A 20,964-nucleotide genomic window follows, 5' to 3' on the forward strand; every position below is an offset into this window, starting at 1 on the left:
TTAAAATTAATTTATGGATTGAAGAAAAAGTCTCAAAGGAAATTTAAAAATGCACTGAAGTGAATTGAAATCAAAATGAAACATACTACAAGTTGTAAGACACAGCTAAAGCCCCCAGGCTGAGAGAAAAATTTATAGCACTAAATGCTTACATTAGAAAAGAGAAAGTCTTAAATCAATAATCTAAGCTCCCACTTCAAGAAACCAGAGGAAAAAGAGAACAAAATAAATCCTAAAGAAGGAAATAATAAATACAAGAGCAGAAAGCAATTACATTGAAAAGAGGAAAACAAAGCAGAAAATCAAAGAAATAAAAATGTTCTTTGAAAAGATCAATAAGATAGAAAACTTCTAGCAAGACTGACAAAGAAAAAAAGACATATATCTGAATGGAACAATAGCTATCACTACAGATCCTTCAGGCATCCAAAATATGGTAAGCGAATGCTGTGAACAACTCCACGAAAATTTGACAAGTTAAATAAAATAAATCAATTCTTTGAAAATTACAGCTAATTCAATATGAAAAAGATTTTTGAATAATCCTCTGAATATTAAGGAAATTGAATTCATAATTTAAAACCTCTCATGGTAGAAATCTCAAAGCCCAGACAGTTTCACTGGAGTAAATTACCTATCAACAGGCACCCCCCCCCAAAAACAACAACAACAACAACAACAAAACCTTCAACCTACGCCTCATCCCTCATACAAAAGTTTACTCAAATAGGATTAAATTTAAATATAAAATATAAAATTAGGGACGCCTGGGTAGTTTAGCATTTAAGGGTCTGCCTTTGGCTCAGGGCATGATCCTGGACTCTTGGGATCGAGTCCCGCATCAGGCTCCCTGCATGGAGGCTGCTTCTCTCCCTGCCTGTGTCTCTGCCTCTCTCTCTGTCTGTCTCTCATAAATAAATAAATAAATAAATAAATAAATAAATAAATAAATAAATGCAATCTTTTAAAAATAATAAAATGTAAAATTATAAGACTTTTTAGAAGATAGCATAGAGAAAATACTTGAGATCTAAAGTTTGGTAAAGAGTTTTTAGACATAAACATCTATGCATTATTCATAAATGAAAAAAATCAAAATGGGTTTCCCTAAAATATTGTTTTTTGCTCTAAGACCCTATTAAGAAGATAAAAAAAAAAAAACATACACAGCTTTTCAGACAAGGTGTTCTTCTCCTGCAGATATATGACATGGTGGAAACAAGTGGAACAATGATGAAGCAAATATAGTCATATTTCACACACACAGTACCCATCAGGTGAAAACCTTGACTTTTTGTCCAAAAATCAGTTAAAATCTTAGAAAAATCTATGGTACTGTCTACAGAACAAATGCAGAGAACTCCACTTCCAGAGCGTTTACATCATATTTAAATCCCAGAAAGAGTGTCACTATTTTTTCTTAAGATTTTATTTTTAAGTAATCCCCACACCCAACGAAGAACTCGAATTCACAACCCAGAGATCGAGTCAAATCCTCTACGGACTGAGCCAGCCAGGTGCCCCTGAGAAGCTTTTTAATGAACGTCCAAAGCGGTTGGCTAACACAATTTCAAGACGTGTTTGGACTTTAGTTTATCAACTATGTTTTGCAGAGTGTGCAGGACTTATGTGCTACCATGTGGTGAGGAGCTGGGGAACCCCAGAAATCAAAGAGCTAAAGGCCCTTAAAAAGTTGGCAAAGACGGAGTTTATCTGGGCCCAGTGCAGAGTCCCTCTTCTACTAGTGGCTGAAATAAGAAGAGCATGTTTCACCTGAACAGGGACTTGAACCCTTGACCCTCAGATTAAAAGACTGACACTCTACCGACTGAGCTACCCAGGCCCTCAACAAGGGGGGGTTACTTTATTTTATAAATAACTAAATTCCATGAACTATGTGGATTACCAGGAAAGGCAGGAATGATCCAAGGTTTCAGGAACTTCGAGGGTCCTCCAAAAGTGTGGCACAATGACCTGGGTCATCTAATCATTAGGCAGATCACCTAACTGTCTCATTGTAAGTTCACCCAGCAGAGGCTTCTCATGCACAACTCCAGGGAGAAGATTATTCCTAGTGTCAATGATTGCCGACTGGGTTCCTGAGGACTACCTGGGGGGTGGGGGTGATGCAGGGTCACTTCTTGCTTTCTCCTCCACGTTTCAAAGCGATCCAACTCCTTCAGAGACGGGAGTGGCCTGCAGTTGAAACAGTGCTCGTGGCTCATCACACATTTTTGGAGCCCAGTAAGGAGAGTCCATGGGGACAAAATCCCATCCCGAAGAAGGCAGCAGTGTTTAGTCCCTGGGGGGCTGCACCTGCCTTGCACAGTCCAAGCCAGGAGTTTTTATTGAGTCAGTGATTGTTTTTTCATTAAGTGAAGACATTATTTATTGGTTTTTCTATGCATGAAGACAAATGGAATGTTGACCAAATACAAAGAAAATAATGCGTAAACCTCATGCAGTACCCATGGTGCCAACTACCACGAAATAATGTGTGCTATTTTATTACATCAATGACATACAGAATTTCAGGAATTAAAAAAGGGACAACAAAAGGTGGCAGAAGGGGAGGAGGGTAAGGGGATGGGGTAATGGGGCAATGGGCATTAAGGAGGGCATATGATGAGATGAGCACTGGGTGTTATATCATGTTGGCAGATTGAATTTAAATATTTTTTTTAAAAAAGAAAAAGACAAGCTACAGACCTAGAGAAAATATTTGCAAACCACAAACCTGAACAAGTAACTTATTACTATAATATATAAGAACTCTCAAAACTTAACATTAAAAAAAATCTAGTTAGAAAATGAGCAAACGACATGGAGAGACTTTTCACTAAAATGAGACTACAGATGGCAAATGAGCACATGAAAAGACATTTATCACTAGCCATTAGGGAAATGGGAATTAAAACCATGATGGTGAGATATGACTATGTACCTGTTAGAACAGCTAAAATAGAAAATAGTCACAACACCAAATTCTGTCTGGGATGAAGAGAAACTGGATCTCTCATATGTTGCTAGTGGGAATGTAAAATGTTACCAGCTTTGGGGAAAATACCATGGCTACTTCTTAAAAAACTAAACGTACACTTACCATAGGACTCAGTGATTGAACTCCTGGGCATTTATCCCAGAAAAATTAAAACCTATGTTTCTAGAAAAACAAAAGCATGTAGTGATCACACATGGCATCTCTTGCCTTCCTGTACTCCCAGCCCTAACTTCACTCCAAGAAAGTTTCCAATTATGACTCCAACTTAAATATGCTTCAAATATGTTCTGATTTTCTTCCCACCATTATGGTGTTCTTGTTGCTTTTAATAAGGTTCTCTTCAGGTGAGGCCAGGTGATTAGAATTCAAGAAATGTCAGAAGTCTGAATTACTGAGGTAGAGAAGATTAAGTTGGAAACAGTGGTGCCTTCCTCCTATTCTCTCGCAGAAAGGTGCAGAGGAAAATAGTGCCTTTGTCATTCTACTACTTCTTTTAATATCTCTGTCTTTCCTATTGTAATCTCCCTCCTCCAAACCAGTTATCCAGCCTGCATCCCACTCCCCTGAAGGGGCAGCTGATGAAACCTGGGGTGCTAGTGCTTTCAGAGGTATTTGCACTTTAGTAGCGGTATCCTAAAGAGTGGAGAACTTTAAGACTCAAGTAAATTAATTTCTAATGATGAAGTTTCAAGCTGATGGAGAAGATGATTTGAAACAAGGAGAATTAGCCAATCCTGCCGGCATATTACGTGACCAATCCATTTCACCTACAGATACTCTTACTCCTACTCCCGTCCCACTGATGGACTGCCTATCTATAATAACTTATCTAGCATCATCTCCTTGGGCTAGAGTTTAAATTTAGTGAAATAAAATTCTTAAGTCTCAAAAAAATGGCAACAAGTTAAAGGTAGAACATAGGAACAATTTTGGCCTATTTCAACATAGGTTGGTTTAGGATCAGCATACTGTTGGAGTGGGTAGGTTAAGCCTTGTAAGTTTTGGGGAGTGTATGTCCAGGTTCAAGCTCAGCATCTTGGCAGGTCTCCTTCCACTTGGCAGACTATTCACACACAGAGAGGGAAAAGGAGAGTAAATCAGCATGGGAAGCATGGGCACCTGTTTGCAGGGATGTGTGGGGAATCAGCAGCCCAGTAAGTTTTACTTCAAAGAGACATTGGCTAAGTAGGTGTGCTGACCCTTTGCTTTGTGCTTTGATGACCACTAATTAAAGCTTTTCTTCTCCAGCCTCAGTAAGCATACTTAGCATTTGGTTGCCAAGTTTTCTGAGACCTCTGGTCATTAAGCTTTCACTAGCAATCTGTTCTAGCCCTGAACGTTTACTTCCATTGCAAATGGATTGTGACGTTAATAGTCAACATGCCTGGATGAAGAATGGGCCATGTCCATTCTTGTTGGAAAGATTTAAGAAATTTCCCTGAAAATCATGTATCATTTGGACTTATTTCTCTAACTCTGAGTGGTCGTTTTTCCAAATGTTGCCAAATCTTCCCGTAATGCCTTTCAACCTGTGTAATTAAGGAGATTAAAAGTGACAGCACTTATTTGGTTGAATTAATGATGGGTTTTTATTTTTTCACTTTTCAGAAAATGTAATAATCACCATCTTATGCAATAACAATATCAGAAACAATTGTGGGAGTAAACCAAGGAGAAATGCAAGCAGAAAAAAGGCAGAGAAATATCAATACATTATGATTATCATGGTTTTTGTTTTTATTGTTTCAGATTCTTAATTGGCACTCAAGACTTCCAGAAATCCAGCCCTAGTTTATCTTTCTGGCATCATCTCTTCCTATTTCAGAACACATCTGAAACACATGTATTTTTACATCAGTAAAACTAGTTTACTGGGTTTCTTTTTAACTTTTTCAGTGTTTTCTTCTTTTTAACTTTTCATGTGCTCTGGCCCTTACACGTATTTGTAATATCTTCCCCATTTATGACCAGGTCTAGGAAATTCTTCCCATTTCCAAACACTCAGCAACATTACCCCTTCTTGGATTCTACGTCAGACATAATCTCTTTTTCCTCAGAACTCCTTTGTTCTTACTATGTGTATTGAAATAGGTTCATTTTGCCATTGATAATTGTGTGTCTCTTAGCTAAGAACTGAAGCAATGGGAGAAGTGAAATTGTCAAGGCAGGATATGTACATGGCAAAAAGAAGAATGCCAAAAATGGATTTCTAGAACATACCAATGAAAGCATTTAGAATTAGATCATGTCCCTGCTTTTCACTATATATTCTTTCTTTGCTTAATATATGAACAAATATTCACCTTTCTTTTATCTGTCTCAATGGACCACTTGAGCTGATACGTATGAGTTAATCTAGTCTGTGTCCCTAAAGCAAATATTTTCTACAGGTCTGTCACAAATTGGACCAAAAGGACGCTCCCATTTCAAAAAAACTGTCTTGTTTTTCAAATGTGCTTTTCTCTAAGATACAGATACACATTGCTTGGACATATGCATGCACTGATCTCATCTACAAACACTACTGTCTATTTTGGCTAATGAAATAAATAAAATACCATCAATTTTCATACAAACTACTTTCTATTTCTCTCCTTTGAGTTGTCCTCCTCCTTCCCTCCACCTTCATTTTCTTCATAAATTGGTTAAAAAGAAAATATTTGATATATAGGGATTTTTCTCTTAAGGTCACTATGACCTCAACTCAGAGGAGTCTTGCCTTTGTGATGTAACAAGTCCTATGATGAAGACAAATTGTGACAACATTGAATTGTAGCATCACTGAACAATTGATGCAATAGGCAGACAGAAAATATAGGATCAAGAGAGAAAAAGATAATTTATAATAAAGATAAAATGTCTATTTTGTTTGGATAAAGAACAGATAAGAAAAAAATTATACCTTTGAAGTAAAAATATTTCCTTTATTATAATAAAAATAATACAGGCTTATTGAAAAATAATTTAATAACATTAACTATTATTATTGTTACCAAGTATAACATCTTATTTTCTATCATAGTAATTGTAAAAATTCAATTAAATTCTTCACACAGTTTCAAACTATTTTTGTTAATATGTTATGAATAGCCCATAATATACCAGGAACATCTTAATATAACATGTCAATAAATATAGAAGCATAGGGATATTTGTAATAGCTGCATGTTTCATTAAATAAACTATAACTATATTATAATTAATATAACTAATACTGCAGTTTTTAGTATTTTAAACATTGTAAACCACATCTTATTTATATTTTAACTTGTCTAATTGTTTCCTTAAGATAATTTCCAAGAATTATTTTTTAATGGCTAATATTCTATTGTATGCATATATATAATATAGATATATTATATATGTGTGTGTACCATAACTCCTTCATCAGTCAATGGACTTGCCATTGCAATGACATGGATGGAGGTAGAGAGTATTATGCTAAGCAAAGAAAGTCAGTCAGAGAAAGACACATACCATACAATTTCACACATATGCAGAATTTAAGAAAAAAAAAGAAACAGACTCATTTATAGAGAAAGGCTGATGGTAACCAGAGGGGAGGTGGGTTGGGGGATGGGTGAAATAGGAGATGAGGATTAAGGAGTGTATTTGTTGTGATAAGCCCAGGTGTTCTATGGAAGTGTGAATTACTGTATTGTACACCTGAAACTAATATTACTCTGTATTTTAACTAACTGGAAATAAACAGAGACTTAAAAAATAAATTGAAAATGTCACTAAATTTAAAGGATTAAAAAAAGATAATTTCTGGATATTGACTTGATGTGTATAAATTTTGTTATATATTTTACCAAACTGCCCTTGAGAATAGCTAATTTGTTCCTATGAACAGGATTTGAGAGTATCTTTCCTTCTCACACTTGTAGCCTAGTGTATCATCCTTTTTAAATATTTGCTAAAATGATTTAAAACTCTATATTTCACTATGTCATTTCTATGATTACAAAAAACTTGAATATTTTTAGTAATGATTTTTTCTATATCTTATATGTTGAACTATATGTCTATTATTATACATATAGAAATATAATATTTTGTATGTATCCTATACAATTTTTTTGGTGATTATTTATCTCTTGGCTCCATTTATAATTTTTGAAAATTCATACTTCAAATTTTTATGATATAAAGGCTATCATTCTTTCTGTTTTCTGGCTTTTGTATCAATATTCCAATTTAATTTATAATTGTATGAAACTGTTTTATAAACAGATATTTAAATGATTACCAATTATTAGCATCAATAATAATATTAGTAACACACATTATATCTACATTGTATTTTCTACTTTAGCAAATACTAGTTCCTTACTCTTCAATATTATTTCATTTAATCTTTACAAAAGTCTCGTAAACAGAGATTCTGAGTTAATAAGGAAGCAGATTCAAAGAATTTAAAAGACTTTTTAAATTTTGTTTTTATTTTTTTAAGTGTTTTATTTTAATCACCTGGTCCTCACCACTGCAAGAGTACTCCTGAATCCCCATCCTCTATTTTACCCCTCCTCTCTGGTAACTATTAGTTTGTTTTCTATGGTTAAGAGTATGTTTCTTGGTTTGTCTCTCTCTCTCTCAAAAGACATTTTAAAAGTTTAGATAACTAGTTAGATAGCATCCCTGAGCTTAAACTTAGTTGAGAAATTTAAAATAGACTTCGTAGTGTCAAAAGCCAGAAAATTGACTTATTTGGTAACAATGATATCCCACCTACATTGTGTTGTGGACCTCACAACCTTTCTGGAAAGATGGTCCCTATTTATCCTGATAAAGCATACATATGCAAAAAATCAGTAGCACTAAATATGTTTTGAACACTGCAAAATACCCAATCTGCAGTGACCTATGGTCCACAATCCTGAAGGAGCTCCCTCTCTCAAGGACGAATGGCTTTTCACTTTGGTGCTCAGTTTTTGCATATGAGCCCCTGGCATGAGAATCCTGCCAAGGACCCCAGCAACTGAATGTTTGCTGAGGGTGTCTGGAGCAGTGACAGTAATGACTCAATTACCCCAAAGCATCCCTGCATGAGATAGGGGTCGAGTTGCTTCATTCCTCTAATTGAGGAAAGAAGACAAGAAAACCTCTTAGACTTTTAAGAGAGTTTCCTATAAATTTTCTTCTTTTGAGGCCTGATTTTGGGTACTGAGACAGGGGGGAAGATCAACACCCTGTTTCTTTACTCCTGTGTTTAGAGAATTCAGAAGCTTTTTCCTGACTCAAGCCAATACTTCCTTCTGGAAAATGAAGGAACTACAAAATTATCCCTGGAAATCTGGACTGTTTTAAATATATAGAATCTTAAGAGTAAAAAAATACTCAGAGGGCTTTCTCTCCATTAACTCTCAAATTGGCTTTAGTGTTTTAGCTTTAATGCTTTTAGGTTGCTGTTCATGTAAATTTTTTTTTTTTTTTTTGGTTTGGTTTGTTGGTTTGCTTGTTTTTATTTATCTGGTTAAAGATTAAGGCTGAAAATGTTGATAGAATCGTGAGTATTGGATGTCAGCACTTCCAGGATCCTTCTTCTGACTGACCAACGATTGGTTTGGGTCTGCTGGCATCCATCTGTGCCTTCTTTGTACCCCATTTTGACCTCTATCATAGTTCTTACTAGAGTGGATTTTTGGTAATGTTTACTATCTGTCTCTCTTCCTGGATGATGAACTTCTTGGAGATAGGAACTATCTCTTATTTGTCTTTGTACTTCAGGGCCCAGCTGTGGCAGAAAAATATTTTGAAAAAGTTGGAACTTATTTCCTAAGCACTGAAATGTCACTAGTGAGAAGATAAGACTCAAATAGGCCATGAAATTTTGGTGTGAAATAAGCAATGGTAAAACTCTACACCAGATGCCATGGGAGCCCCGAGATGGACTTCTCTCCTTATTGTGGTAGGATTAAGGGAGGCTTCCTGGAGGGGATCGATCACACCTAAGGTACCAGAACTTTGAGTGTCTTCCAGTTCGTGTGCTGGAGTTGGCCCACACTGGCTCATGGTGAAATTTTCAGGGATTTTGTAAGCCAGTTGCTAAATACAGCCATTATTTAAAAACCCAAACTGTATAAACTTACGACTAAACAAATTATATTCAAAACAAAGAAAATAGTTTTGTTATGTTCTAATTATTCTACTTAATTTTGCTGTTTTCTGTGTTTTTGAGGGAATTTACTTCTATTATTTCTGTATGGTGAGATTGCTGTATATTCAGTAGTCATACCCTGGACATTGGTAAATGCTACAAACCCATGGGTATTAGTGTTTCTTGTTCTCCTGGAAAGCAGGCTGTTAAACATTTACCCCCACACCACTGCCCTTATCCCTTTTCTCTGACTCACGTACCATACACATTTGAGCATGAAGTCCTGCAGATTCGATCTCATTCATACCTTAGACTCTCAAAAATAAGCATCCTCTGTCCATCGGACAGCCTCTGCCTTATAATTTTTTTTTGTTTTTTTATTTTATGATAGTCACAGAGAGAGAGAGAGAGAGAGAGAGGCAGAGACATAGGCAGAGGGAGAAGCAGGCTCCATGCACCGGGAGCCCGATGTTGGATTCGATCCCGGGTCTCCAGGATCGCGCCCTGGGCCAAAGGCAGGCGCTAAACCACTGCGCCACCCAGGGATCCCCAGCCTCTGCCTTAAATCAGGCTTTCCCTGCACCATCTTTGTAACTGCATGGTTTTCATGTTCCAGTCTGTCCACCTTCCAGTCCATTTTCTACACAATCAGAATGAGTCTTCTTAAAGACAAATTTACCAGATCATTCCTCTTTTCCTAAATCCTCTAATGGTTCCTACAGTTTGCACTCACACATTTAAAGGCCTTCCCTACACACAAGACTCTGTGAGGATCTAAGCCTCTCATTGGAATGCTGTCCAGCTCTTCAAACTTCCTACAGCTTCTCCAGCTGAGCGTGCTGTATCATACTTCTGTGCTTGTCTCATCTTGCTCCCTCTGCCTGGAATCCCTTATACAAATTCTTTTATTAAAAGAGACAGAATAGCTAAGAGCATGTGCTTTGTCATGTTTTGTCCTCCGATTAGACTGTTTCACTTCTCAGCTTTGCTGCTTACCATCTGGGAGAATTTGGGGAAGTGGCTTAACTGCTCTGAACTTTAGTTTTCTCCTCTGAATGTAATAGTGCTTATGTCACTGTGGGGTCACTGGAAAGATTAAAGGAGAACTCCCTCCCTCTGTGTGTTTGTGTGTGTGTGTGTGTGTGTGTGTGTGTGTATAAAACCATTCTCTCTCTCTCTCTCTCTCTCTCTCATATATATATATATATACATATATATACATATATATATGTATATATATATATAATCCTTAGCATAATGGCTATAATACTCAATGTTAGCTTTTCCTATAATTTATAATTATTAATTTTACTCATTCTTTAAATTTCAGGGCCTACTTTTGCCCTTTTGGTTAAGCATCCCTGACCACCTGCCTGTTCCTTGCAGTGTGATTTAAATATCCATTTCCTCTTTTTTTGATGTCTCATAAGGTTTTCACAATGTACCATTGACAACATTTTACAAACTATTTTTAATTACAGAAAAGCATTAAAATTGAGTGTTTTCAGAAAGAAACAGCACAGATAACAAAATTTAAAAGCGACAAATTGGACAATAGCAGAATTTAAAACTTCTGTGCGCCAAAGGACCCAATCACCAGAGTAAAAATGGCAGCCTATAGATAGGAGAAAATATTTGCAAATCATGCATCTAATAAGGTGTTAATAACCAGAATATATAAAGAACTCCTGTAAATCAACAACGACAAAAACCAAACTAGCCCAATTGAAAAATGGGCAAGGTACTTGAATAGGCATTTATCCCAAGATATTATACAAATGGCTAACAAACACATGAAAAGATTCCCAACATCGCTGATCATTGAGGAAATGCAAACAAAATCAAGATCACAAGAAGATAACACCACATACCCATTAAGATGACTACCATCAAAAATCAAAACACAACAAAATAGAAAATAACAAGTGTTGCAAGGAAGTAGAGAAGTTAAAACTTTGTGTACTGTTAGTGGGAATGCAAAATAGTACAGCCACTATGGAAATAATATGGCAGTTTCTCAGAAAGCTGAAAGTAGAATTACCATATAATCTAGCAATTCCACTTCTGGATATATATTCAAAAAATTAAAGGCAAGATCTTTAATTGAACACTTATGTTCACAGCAGCACTATTATGGTAGCCAAAATATGCAGACAATTCAACTATTCAATGATGGAAAAAATGGATAAATAAAATGTGACATATAAATACAATAGAATATGATTCAGCCTTAAAAAGGAAGGGAATTTTGAAATATATTTCAATATGGGTAAACTTGAGGATATTTTGCCAAGTGAAATAAGCCAGCCACAAAAAGGCAAATACTGTGATTCCACTACCTTGAGGTACCTTGAGTAGTCAAATTCATATAAACACAAAGGAGAGTGGTGTTGCCTGCAAGGGGCTGAGACAAGAGGACATGGGGAATTGTTTAACAGATAATGAGTTTGAGTTTGAGTTTTTCAAGAAGTGTTCTGGAGTTTGGTTACACAAAAGTGTGTATATACTTAATACTGCTGAATAATACATTTAGAAATGGCTAAAGTAGTAAATTTCATGTTCTGTGGTCTTGTTTGTTTTTTGTTTTTACACCACAACTTTAAAATCCAATAGACTGAAAGGCTTAAAAACATGTACTTCTCTATGTCTCTAAATAACTATTTTCTTCACACCTAGTTCATTTAGACATAATCTAGAGACTTCCAATAATGCTGTGTAAAGATTTTTACCTCTTACACTCCATTGACCCTCCCTATTCTCTCATGATAATTATTTTACAATTTTTCTTAAATCCATATTAGTTTTCATTACTATGGTCAAGTAAAAACTATATACTATGAAGATTGATTGATTGATTAATTGATTGATTTATGATAGAGAGAGAGAGAGAGAGAGAGGCAGAGACACAGGCAGAGGGAGAAGAAGCAGGCCCCATGCAGGGAGCCCGATGCAGGACTCGATTCTGGGACTGCAGGATTGCACCCTGGGCCAAAGGCAGGCACTAAACCGCTGAGCCACCTAAGGATCCCCATATACTATGAAATCATGTACTGTATATGATTATATTTACATTCCTGAATAATTTTGTTTTTCTGTGATTGTTGGTTTTCTTTCCTCTCTCCCTCCCTTCCTATCTCCTATTTCCTTTCTATCCCTCCCTCCCTCCCTCCCTCCCTCCCTCCCTCCCTCCCTTCCTTCCTTCCTTCCTTCCTTCCTTCCTTCCTTCCTTCCTTCCTTCCTTCCTTCCTTCTTTCCTTCCCTCCCTCCCTCCCTCCCTCCCTCCTTCCCTCCATCCTGATATCTTGGAGTGTTTGCTAATCTGTGATTGGTTGTACAGTGTAGAGAATGGTTCCTAGTCCTGCACAAACCTACTGAGGAGCCATGTTGGGGGTGCCCCAGAATTGTTTTTTGCAAAAGGAATGGAGAAGGAAAAGTGTATCCACTGGTTCCTTAATGATCCTTGATGACTGGGGTTTGCCTCATAGGTCATTAATCTTCTCACGTTTCTTCAATACATGTACATGAGTGCTGGACAGATGCCTCACACCAGATAAGCCCCGGGAAGGAAATTGAAATATGTGGCACAGCTGAGGTGAGGTGTGGTCAAGGTACAGTTGTGTACGCATTACATTGTTTAAAACTAGCTGCTTCAGCCATGGCTGGCATCAAAGGCTGGGAACAAGAAGTATACAATATAGACTGCTCTTTGTACCTCTATTAAATGCAACCTGTCATCGGACTTCAAGGTAGTAGCTGGCTGACATCTCTATAAAAGACTTAATAGAGGAGGCTACTGGAACAAGTTACCTTGTTCCTACCGCTAAGTGACCAGGCGACACTCTTAGCTGTAAGAAACTTTTTCTTTTTTCTTTTTTTTTAAAGATTTATTTATTTATGATAGACATAGAGAGAGAGAGAGGCAGAGGCACAGGAGGAGGGAGAAGCAGGCTCCATGCAGGGAGCCTGACGTGGGACTCTATCCTGAGACTCCAGGATCGCGCCCTGGACCAAAGGCAGGCGCCAAGCTGCTGAGCCACCCAGGGATCCCCAAGAAACTTTTTCAAACCTGCATCCTTCATCCAGGAATTAGGACCTCTGATCCAGTGGAGTCTAGGTTTGTGGGGCTGGGAAAAACAGATTCTGCAAGAGGGTGATTGGTACTAGTTAAGAGAGACCAACCCTACCTCAACCCTTTGGCTCCCAGACACAGGTGTTTTAATGACTAAGACACAGCAGGCTAGTGTACATCCTACACCCTGGATGATGTTGAACCTGAGCCCACATCTTGGTTGAGAATGTAGAAGGCCATTCCATGTTCTCTTAGGCAACTGCTTTTAGGTGAGGAGATATAAGGTAGATCCACTTTGGCTTGAAAATTAGCTACTTGTTTTGAGGGAAGCTGTGGGATTTCATGTTGGAAATAAGGCATCCCATGTTGTTCTTTTTCTTTATTTTACTACCTTATATTATTAAATATCTTCTTCAGTAATTTCCCAAGAAAGATTCTATGGGAGGCAGCTTTTGAACCATAATCTAAAAATGTCTTTATTCTAATTTTACCCTTGAATGATACTTTGACATGTTGTAGAATTCTAAAGTTGAAAACCACATTTGTCTTAGAATATTAAAGGTTTCTTTTTCAATTGTCTTCCAGTCAGTATTTCGTTGAGAAGTCTTATGCCATTGTGATAACTGATTCTTTGTGACCTTTTGTTTACATTTTTTCCTAAAGTTCTGATGTCATATGGATTCCTTTTTCCTAAAAAAATTGAGGGATTCTTTTTACCTTTTGGGAAATGTTCTTGTAGAATTTAATTTGATACTTCATTTCTTGGGCATTTGTTAGTTAGATGTTAGACTTCCTGGGTTGATTCTTGAGTTATCTTTTCTTTCCTGTTTTTGATATCTTCATCAATTTTTTCTTCTCTGGGTTTTTTTTCTGAATTTAAGTTTTAGTAATTTTGTTTTTATGTGGGGCTATTTCTTATTTTCTGATTATTCACTTTTTATGACATCATATTCTTACTTGTGAATCACTTTCGGCCCTTATCTCATTTGATTAGTTAAGTAATCCTTTGCTAACTCTTCTTTTTTTTTTTTAAGTAAATTTTATTTTGTGATTTAGAAGGTAGTATGACTTAGACTTTCTAGTGCTGTATAATCCATTCATTTATTCATTGATTCAACCTTTCAACAAATGGCTATTGCATGCTATTATATACCATGAACTATTCCAAGTGTTGGAAATACCAAGTTGTAGCTGGCTATTCTTACATAACACTGAGACATTAAAATGTCAGCATCAATGGGGATGATTGGATGGAGGCGTATCAATGGTGAATTTAGCTATTACTCTGGGGAACTGCTCTCATTCTATTTCTAGACCATTGTTCAGGAATGGCTCAACTTTTCTAGAGAAATTTTCTCTAATCTTTTGCCAGTGGGCTGGGGAGATTGAGAGATAATAAGTTTGATTGCCTATGTTCTGTACTTGGGTGGGAGCTGATTGTCACACTGTTCATTATGTAGGATTTTTATTATTCCCCTTTAAAAAATCTAGGTCCCTGTCCTTACCTTCCTCTCTGTCTTGTATTCCTTTGTATAAGGTCTCTCTGTTTCAATTATTCCACATATTTAAGTCCTCTTTTTCTTCTAATTGAATTCAACTCTTTGGGCTGGGCCTGGAGAATTTTGGTGTATAATTTCCCTTTATGTAAATTTTTAAGCTTTTTTTTTTCTGTTTTATGGATATCTGGTGCCTTACATCCCAGAAAGTGTGGTAGAAGGAATTCTACAATGGCTTTAGGGATTCTATCCTCTGATGTAAAATCCTCTCCTCCAGGTTGTTGGTAGGACCTGTGGATGTGATGGGATGTCACTATGTCACTCCTGTGATTAGGCTACACTACATGACAAAGATAAAAAGATCTGCAGATATAATTAAAGTCCTTAATCACTTGACTTTGAGCTAGTAAAGAAAGAGATTGTCCTAGATGGGCCTGACACAATCACGTGAGCTCTTAAAATAGGTCAGAAAGATTCCAAATGAAAGAGATTCTCTTGCTGGCCTTGAAAAAGTAAGCTTCCTTGTTGTGATGAAGTGCCATGGCTAGCATATGAAGGCATCTCTAAGAGCAGAAGGCAATCCTCTCAGCTGAGAGCCAGCAAGAAAACAGGGATCTCAAACCTACAGCTACAAGGAACTGGCTGAATGAACTCAGAAGACCTTGAGCCCCAGATGAAAATCCAACTTGACCAATACCTGATTTCTGCTTTGTGAGACTGAGCAGAAAGCCCACTTATATTGTGCTCAGCCTTCTGACGTCCAGAAACTGATAGATAATAAATTCATGATGCTTTTAGCTTCTGCTATTTGTGTGAATTCGTTACATAACAATAGAAATCCAAAACACCACGCTAAATGCTTGATACGGATATTTTTTTACTATTGCTGTTGAACTTACATTTTAAACTAGTGGCCTTTCAGTACCTAATTTGGGTAAGAAAAAAATGCAAGCTTGATCATGTATATAATTTACATAACTTATCTTAGAAATATGCTCAGTTAAAGCACAGGCCTAATTTTGGAGATGGAATTTGAGAAAACACTGAACTAAGTTGCCTCAAATAATAAGGCAACATGAATATTAATACTAATATTAGCCCTAGAAGCCCTGGGCTGTAAGAGTTTAGAGGTCTCAGGAAGGAAGAAGTTGTTTCTGGAGAGGGAGTAAACAATGCCTTCCACATGTGGCTGAAGATTCAGGTATGAGAGATGAGCTATGGGAAATGCTCACTGGACTTTAGGAATAGTGAAGTCTGATACCAATGTTTAGCTGTTTTCCGTTTAGTGTGGTAATTTGTCTATTATTCTTAATATTTGGCAAATTCTGTTTTGCATTTAAAACTTTTAAAAAAGAAATGCAGTCCAGATTTTTTCCTTCATATATGCATTTTATATTTATATATGCTTTCCAGAGTAGACCACCATGATGTGTTAGAAGTTTGGCCTCACAAGTCAAACACATTTCCAGCTCTCCTCACGTATCCTATTCTCATGATCATCTGGACACATATGGTTGGGAATTTCAAAGTCATCTTATTGAAAACAGCCTCATTGCAAACCGCATTGCACAGAATGAGCCCTGATATGAATTGACTACCCTTTATGTAGATGGCTTGCATACAATAAACCTTCATTAACTTCAAATATCAGGCACCAGCATATTAAGGGAAGAAAAAGAGAATGAGCAGTTTTGGTCATCTGGGGATTAGCAATTTGTTGCATTGAAATAGACATAACTTGTAACAAATTAACATTTGATTAATGAGATTTAAGGCCATGTGACTATGTTTGTATGTAGGGAAGGAAATGAAAAATGAGCAGATTTTTCTGTCTGGGACAAATGGAATGGGACTGATCACAGCAGTCTATGAATTGTGTTTAACTTAACAGGAGTTGTGCTTCCAAGCCCAGCTAGCCAGGCTTGAACTGTCCTCTGCAGTATCTAGTGCATGCTGCTTCATGGCAGTACAAAAATGAAGATCGGGCTGCCTGGGTGGCTCAGCAGTTCTGTGTCTGCCTTCTGTTCAGGATGTGATCCCGGAGTCCTGGGATCGAGTCCCACATGGGGCTTCCTGCATGGAGTTTGCTTCTCCCTCTGCCTATGTCTCTGCCTCTCTCTCTCTGTATGTCTCTTATGAATAAATAAATAAAATCTTTAAAAAAAAATGAAGATTACCTCCTACAAAAAAATATAAACATAAAATCCTTATGTGAGATGAATCTGTAAGAAGGGTATTTTACAAGATAAAAGCAGCATGTGAGGATAAAGTAAATCAGCTCTAAGAGTTTTAGATGGGCACAAAATATTTAGAAAAGGTTAGAAGATTGTCCACAATGACACAAGCCTTTCACTCAGTTATTTGTAGGACATAGAAAAATACTGGAATCTGAGAGATTGATTTTATTTAAATACATTATTTTGAGAATGGTTGTTGAGGAGTAATATGGAAATAAATGCATCTGTAGAACAGAAACATAAGAAAGGTTTGGTATTTTTGAATGATGAAGCCAAATAAGAAAGACTTGACCATGATTTTTAGCAGTGTTAGATAAACTACAGTGTTTTTCTATGACATGGGAGCAATGTCTCCAGTATTTCCAAGAACCCCAACTAAAAGCCAGCATTTATTAAGTGCCTAATGTATACCATGCACTTAACCTTTTTTTTTTTTTGCTTATTTTCTTTTTTTTTTAATAATAAATTTATTTTTTATTGGTGTTCAATTTGCCAACATACAGAATAACACCCAGTACTCATCCCGTCAAGTGCCCCCTCAGTGCCTGTCACCCATTCACCCCCACCCCCCCGCCTTCCTCCCCTTACACTTAACATTTCTTATTTCATTTAATACTTGTAACAATCTGAGATGGGAAATATCACCATCCCCATTTCAGATAGGAGTTAACCGAGTCACAAATAATTTGGTACAAGTGAGAATCAAATCTTAGCAGTTTAAGTCAAGAGAGCTATTTTCAACTGCTACTTAACTATTCTTTCCCTGGAAAGCACATGCCAATTTTCAATCATTGCTGCCACGTGACTTTCTTAGGATAAAATGGAAGCATCTGAAGCATCTTCGACTTTCTGTGTGATGCAAATGGAATGGGCTCTTGGTTTGGTGACTGATTTTATGTCTATTATTTAAAACAAACGGCATAGTAGCTGCACTTTTATTGCACATAATTAATGTGCTTAGTCAACATGTTTTAGTGTGCCTGTGGTCGTCATCTTTACCCAATGTGTTAAAAAAAAAAAACCCAATCCACACCCAAAGCCACTCTCAACTGGTGATGAATTGAATAGCACTCCTGCTACAGGAAGCAATAAATGAGGCAACAGGGGTGTCTCCCTGGCTCAGCTAGCTAAAGTGTCTGCCTTCAGCTCAGGTCATGACCCTGGGATCCTGGGATTGAGCCCCACATTAGGCTCCCTGCTCAGTAGGGAGTCTGTTTCTCCCTCTGCCTCTCTGCCTCACTCATGCTCAAATAAATAAGTAAAATCTCTAAAAATAATTTTAAAAAGCAGCAGCAACTTCCTTGCCATATGACTTGATTTTACCTCTTTTTCTTGGCACTTCACTCTTTTGACATTCTTTTAATGGTAGATTTTTCTATCAAGGCTGGGTTTCTCTAGTTTTTAGGCATTCAGAAAGAAGATTGAATTCTTTGTCAGATGTAGCCTTAATGAAAAGGTGGTAGTGGAGTTGATCATTGATAGGACTCCCTATGAAAAATAATTTGATCTTTCAATCAGCTTCTAAACCAGGAATTTCCAGAAAAGTTATTGGAACACATCTTCTTTGCCATGGCACCTTAAGATAGGCAGAGACCAAACACTAAACGTCATAGAGCAAATAATAGGAATGTTTGCATTGCAATCTTCTATTTCGAGAGTCAATTGAGTAGGGCACAACAGAAATCTAATAGGATCTATATACCTGAGATCTAGAAATAATATTTGAAAAACACTGAAAGTCATTCAAATTTACTGCCATATCTAATTTTCCAAGTTGTTGTGATAATTTCAACCCTACCAAGTGGCCATAGCAACTATCTCTGGAAATGTATGACCCCAGGTGAGTTGAGATAGAGAAAACAGAGCTGGTGCTGAGCAATTTCCATATATCACCTCTTTTCTCAGAGAAGTTAATTTCATTGGTTGCTGAGCTCTGTGTACATGATCTGAAAGCTCATAGCAGGGAGGAACCTGAATTAAAAACAGAGCTCCCTCACATGATTCATCACCACAGACTTGGGCCCCTTGTGGGGAGAAACTTTGGAGATCTTAAAAATGGAGCCAATGAATAAAAAGTCACAGATCAAAGGATAGAAACATTTATAGTCATGAATACTTTTAAGTAATCCATAAAACAGCCTTTACATCATATATGTTACTTAATTTGAACATCCTGTTTTTGATCCTATAAGGGGTCTGTGGGTTAAATGCGATTTGAATATTGGCAGTTGCAGTAGGCAGTGTTCTGATGGATGGCAACCTGCAGTGGTATAAGTAGTCATTATGGGGCAGAAAAAAATCATGAAATAATTTTGAAACTATAAATTTGATATAACTAGTATCTCGGCCATCAGCAAATTTCCTTATAATATAAGCTTCCATTTTATTGTTATCACTTTTTTCTACTTTTTGGAATTGTGACTCAATGAAAATGGGAGAACAATATAGTGTCATAAAACAGGTCTTCATGTTAGGAGCTGAACTTTTTCAGTTCCTTTCTCAATATTTAACTAATTTGTTTATTCATTCATTTATCAAATAAACATGTATTGAGTGTCTATAAATGTGGTAGACATTCTAAGTATTGCCTTGTTGGAGTTACATATCCTAGACAAGGCACTTGAATTCTGAGATTTACTTTCCTCTTTTCTATAATAGAGAAAATGATATATTTCTTAAAAAAGAAAAAATACCTAAAAGATTGTGTGTATGTATATGTACGTTTGTAGTGCAGTTTAGATACTGTTTAGAATAGCTATTTGTACAATGTGTATTGTGTAAATATACACTATTATCATAGCTATCTTAAAAGCAACGAAAACACCATTTCTCCCAGACTGTTTCCCCAAAGTGACATTTATTAAGATAATTCTCAATATTGTGTCTTTGTTTTGTTGGGATTGATTTTGCTCTTGAAGTCTGAAATTTTCCACTGACAGTCTAGAACAGTCTTCTTCTGAATCAGATTCTGACTATGTTGACCATGAGTTCTCATGGCTGTACCTTTCTTTACCTTTCATGGATAGACTTTTCACCATGACAGTGGTCAAATTCAGAGTAGGAGTACTTTGAGTATGATGGCATTACTCAGATTGGGATTATGGTCACTATTGCTGACTCTGTGCCTTATATTTGTAGGTTCATTTATATTAGGTATCAGCTGAACAGTTTAAGATTCCTTAAATCTGAGAAGCGAGGTCAGATATTAATATCCCATCTTATAGATGACAAAAATTGAGGCTCAGAGAGTTGTAAACCGGTATATGGTAACTTATGGAAAAGAATTCAACACTAAAATTTTTCTGTGTTTATTTCACTACTTAATGATTTTCCATGATGTACTGTATCTCATTATGGGAGTACATTATACTATCAAAGTGTGGAGATATATGAACAGTTTGAAACTCCGAAAAAAAAAAAAAAACACCTTGAAGTAAACTGTAATTTATTTGCTTTCAGCCATGATTAATTTATTTGGAAATATCAACAAAAATGAAATTTTTATGTTTATACTATACTATACTTAAAGGAGTATAGATTAAGTTATTTGTATACTACCTTAGCATTTTTTGTCATGTTAATCTCATGTCTATATTATAATTTGCTTGGTATTTTTCTTTAAATGTGATTCTTTGCTTTTGGTTAAATACATTTTTAGAACAAATTTTATGTCTTTGTTGTAAATGAAAAGCTAAGATAGCTTGCCATAAAAATAAGGTAATCAATAAATAAAGGGATAACTATTAGAATAAAGCATAGATGTGTCCAAACACCTCACATAATTGTCAATTGTTCATTTTAACTAGAGTGAAGCACACTTTAGGATACTCTAGGTTTTTTTTAAATTTTTTTATTTATTTATGATAGTCACACACACACACACACAGAGAGAGAGAGAGAGAGAGAGAGAGAGAGAGGCAGAGACACAGGCAGAGGGAGAAACAGGCTCCATGCACCGGGAGCCCGATGCGGGATTCGATCCTCGGTCTCCAGGATCACGCCCTGGGCCAAAGGCAGCCGCTAAACCGCTGAGCCACCCAGGGATCCCTAGGATACTCTAG

General features: G+C 36.5%; 1 long non-coding RNA gene and 1 other non-coding gene across 9 annotated transcripts in view; one reads left to right on the forward strand and one right to left on the reverse strand.

Annotated features, from left to right (window-relative positions):
* The window catches only part of LOC140603775 (uncharacterized), a 167,309-nt gene that overhangs the window by 102,557 nt on the left and 43,788 nt on the right, over nt 1-20,964 (forward strand). The gene's annotated exons all lie outside the window — the stretch shown is intronic.
* On the reverse strand, nt 1,771-1,843 carry TRNAK-UUU (transfer RNA lysine (anticodon UUU)). Its single transcript has one exon. It is a non-coding gene; the product is annotated as a tRNA-Lys (tRNA).

This window comes from Canis lupus, chromosome 14 (genome assembly GCF_048164855.1).
Source record: "Canis lupus baileyi chromosome 14, mCanLup2.hap1, whole genome shotgun sequence".
Classification (NCBI taxonomy): Eukaryota; Metazoa; Chordata; class Mammalia; order Carnivora; family Canidae; genus Canis; species Canis lupus.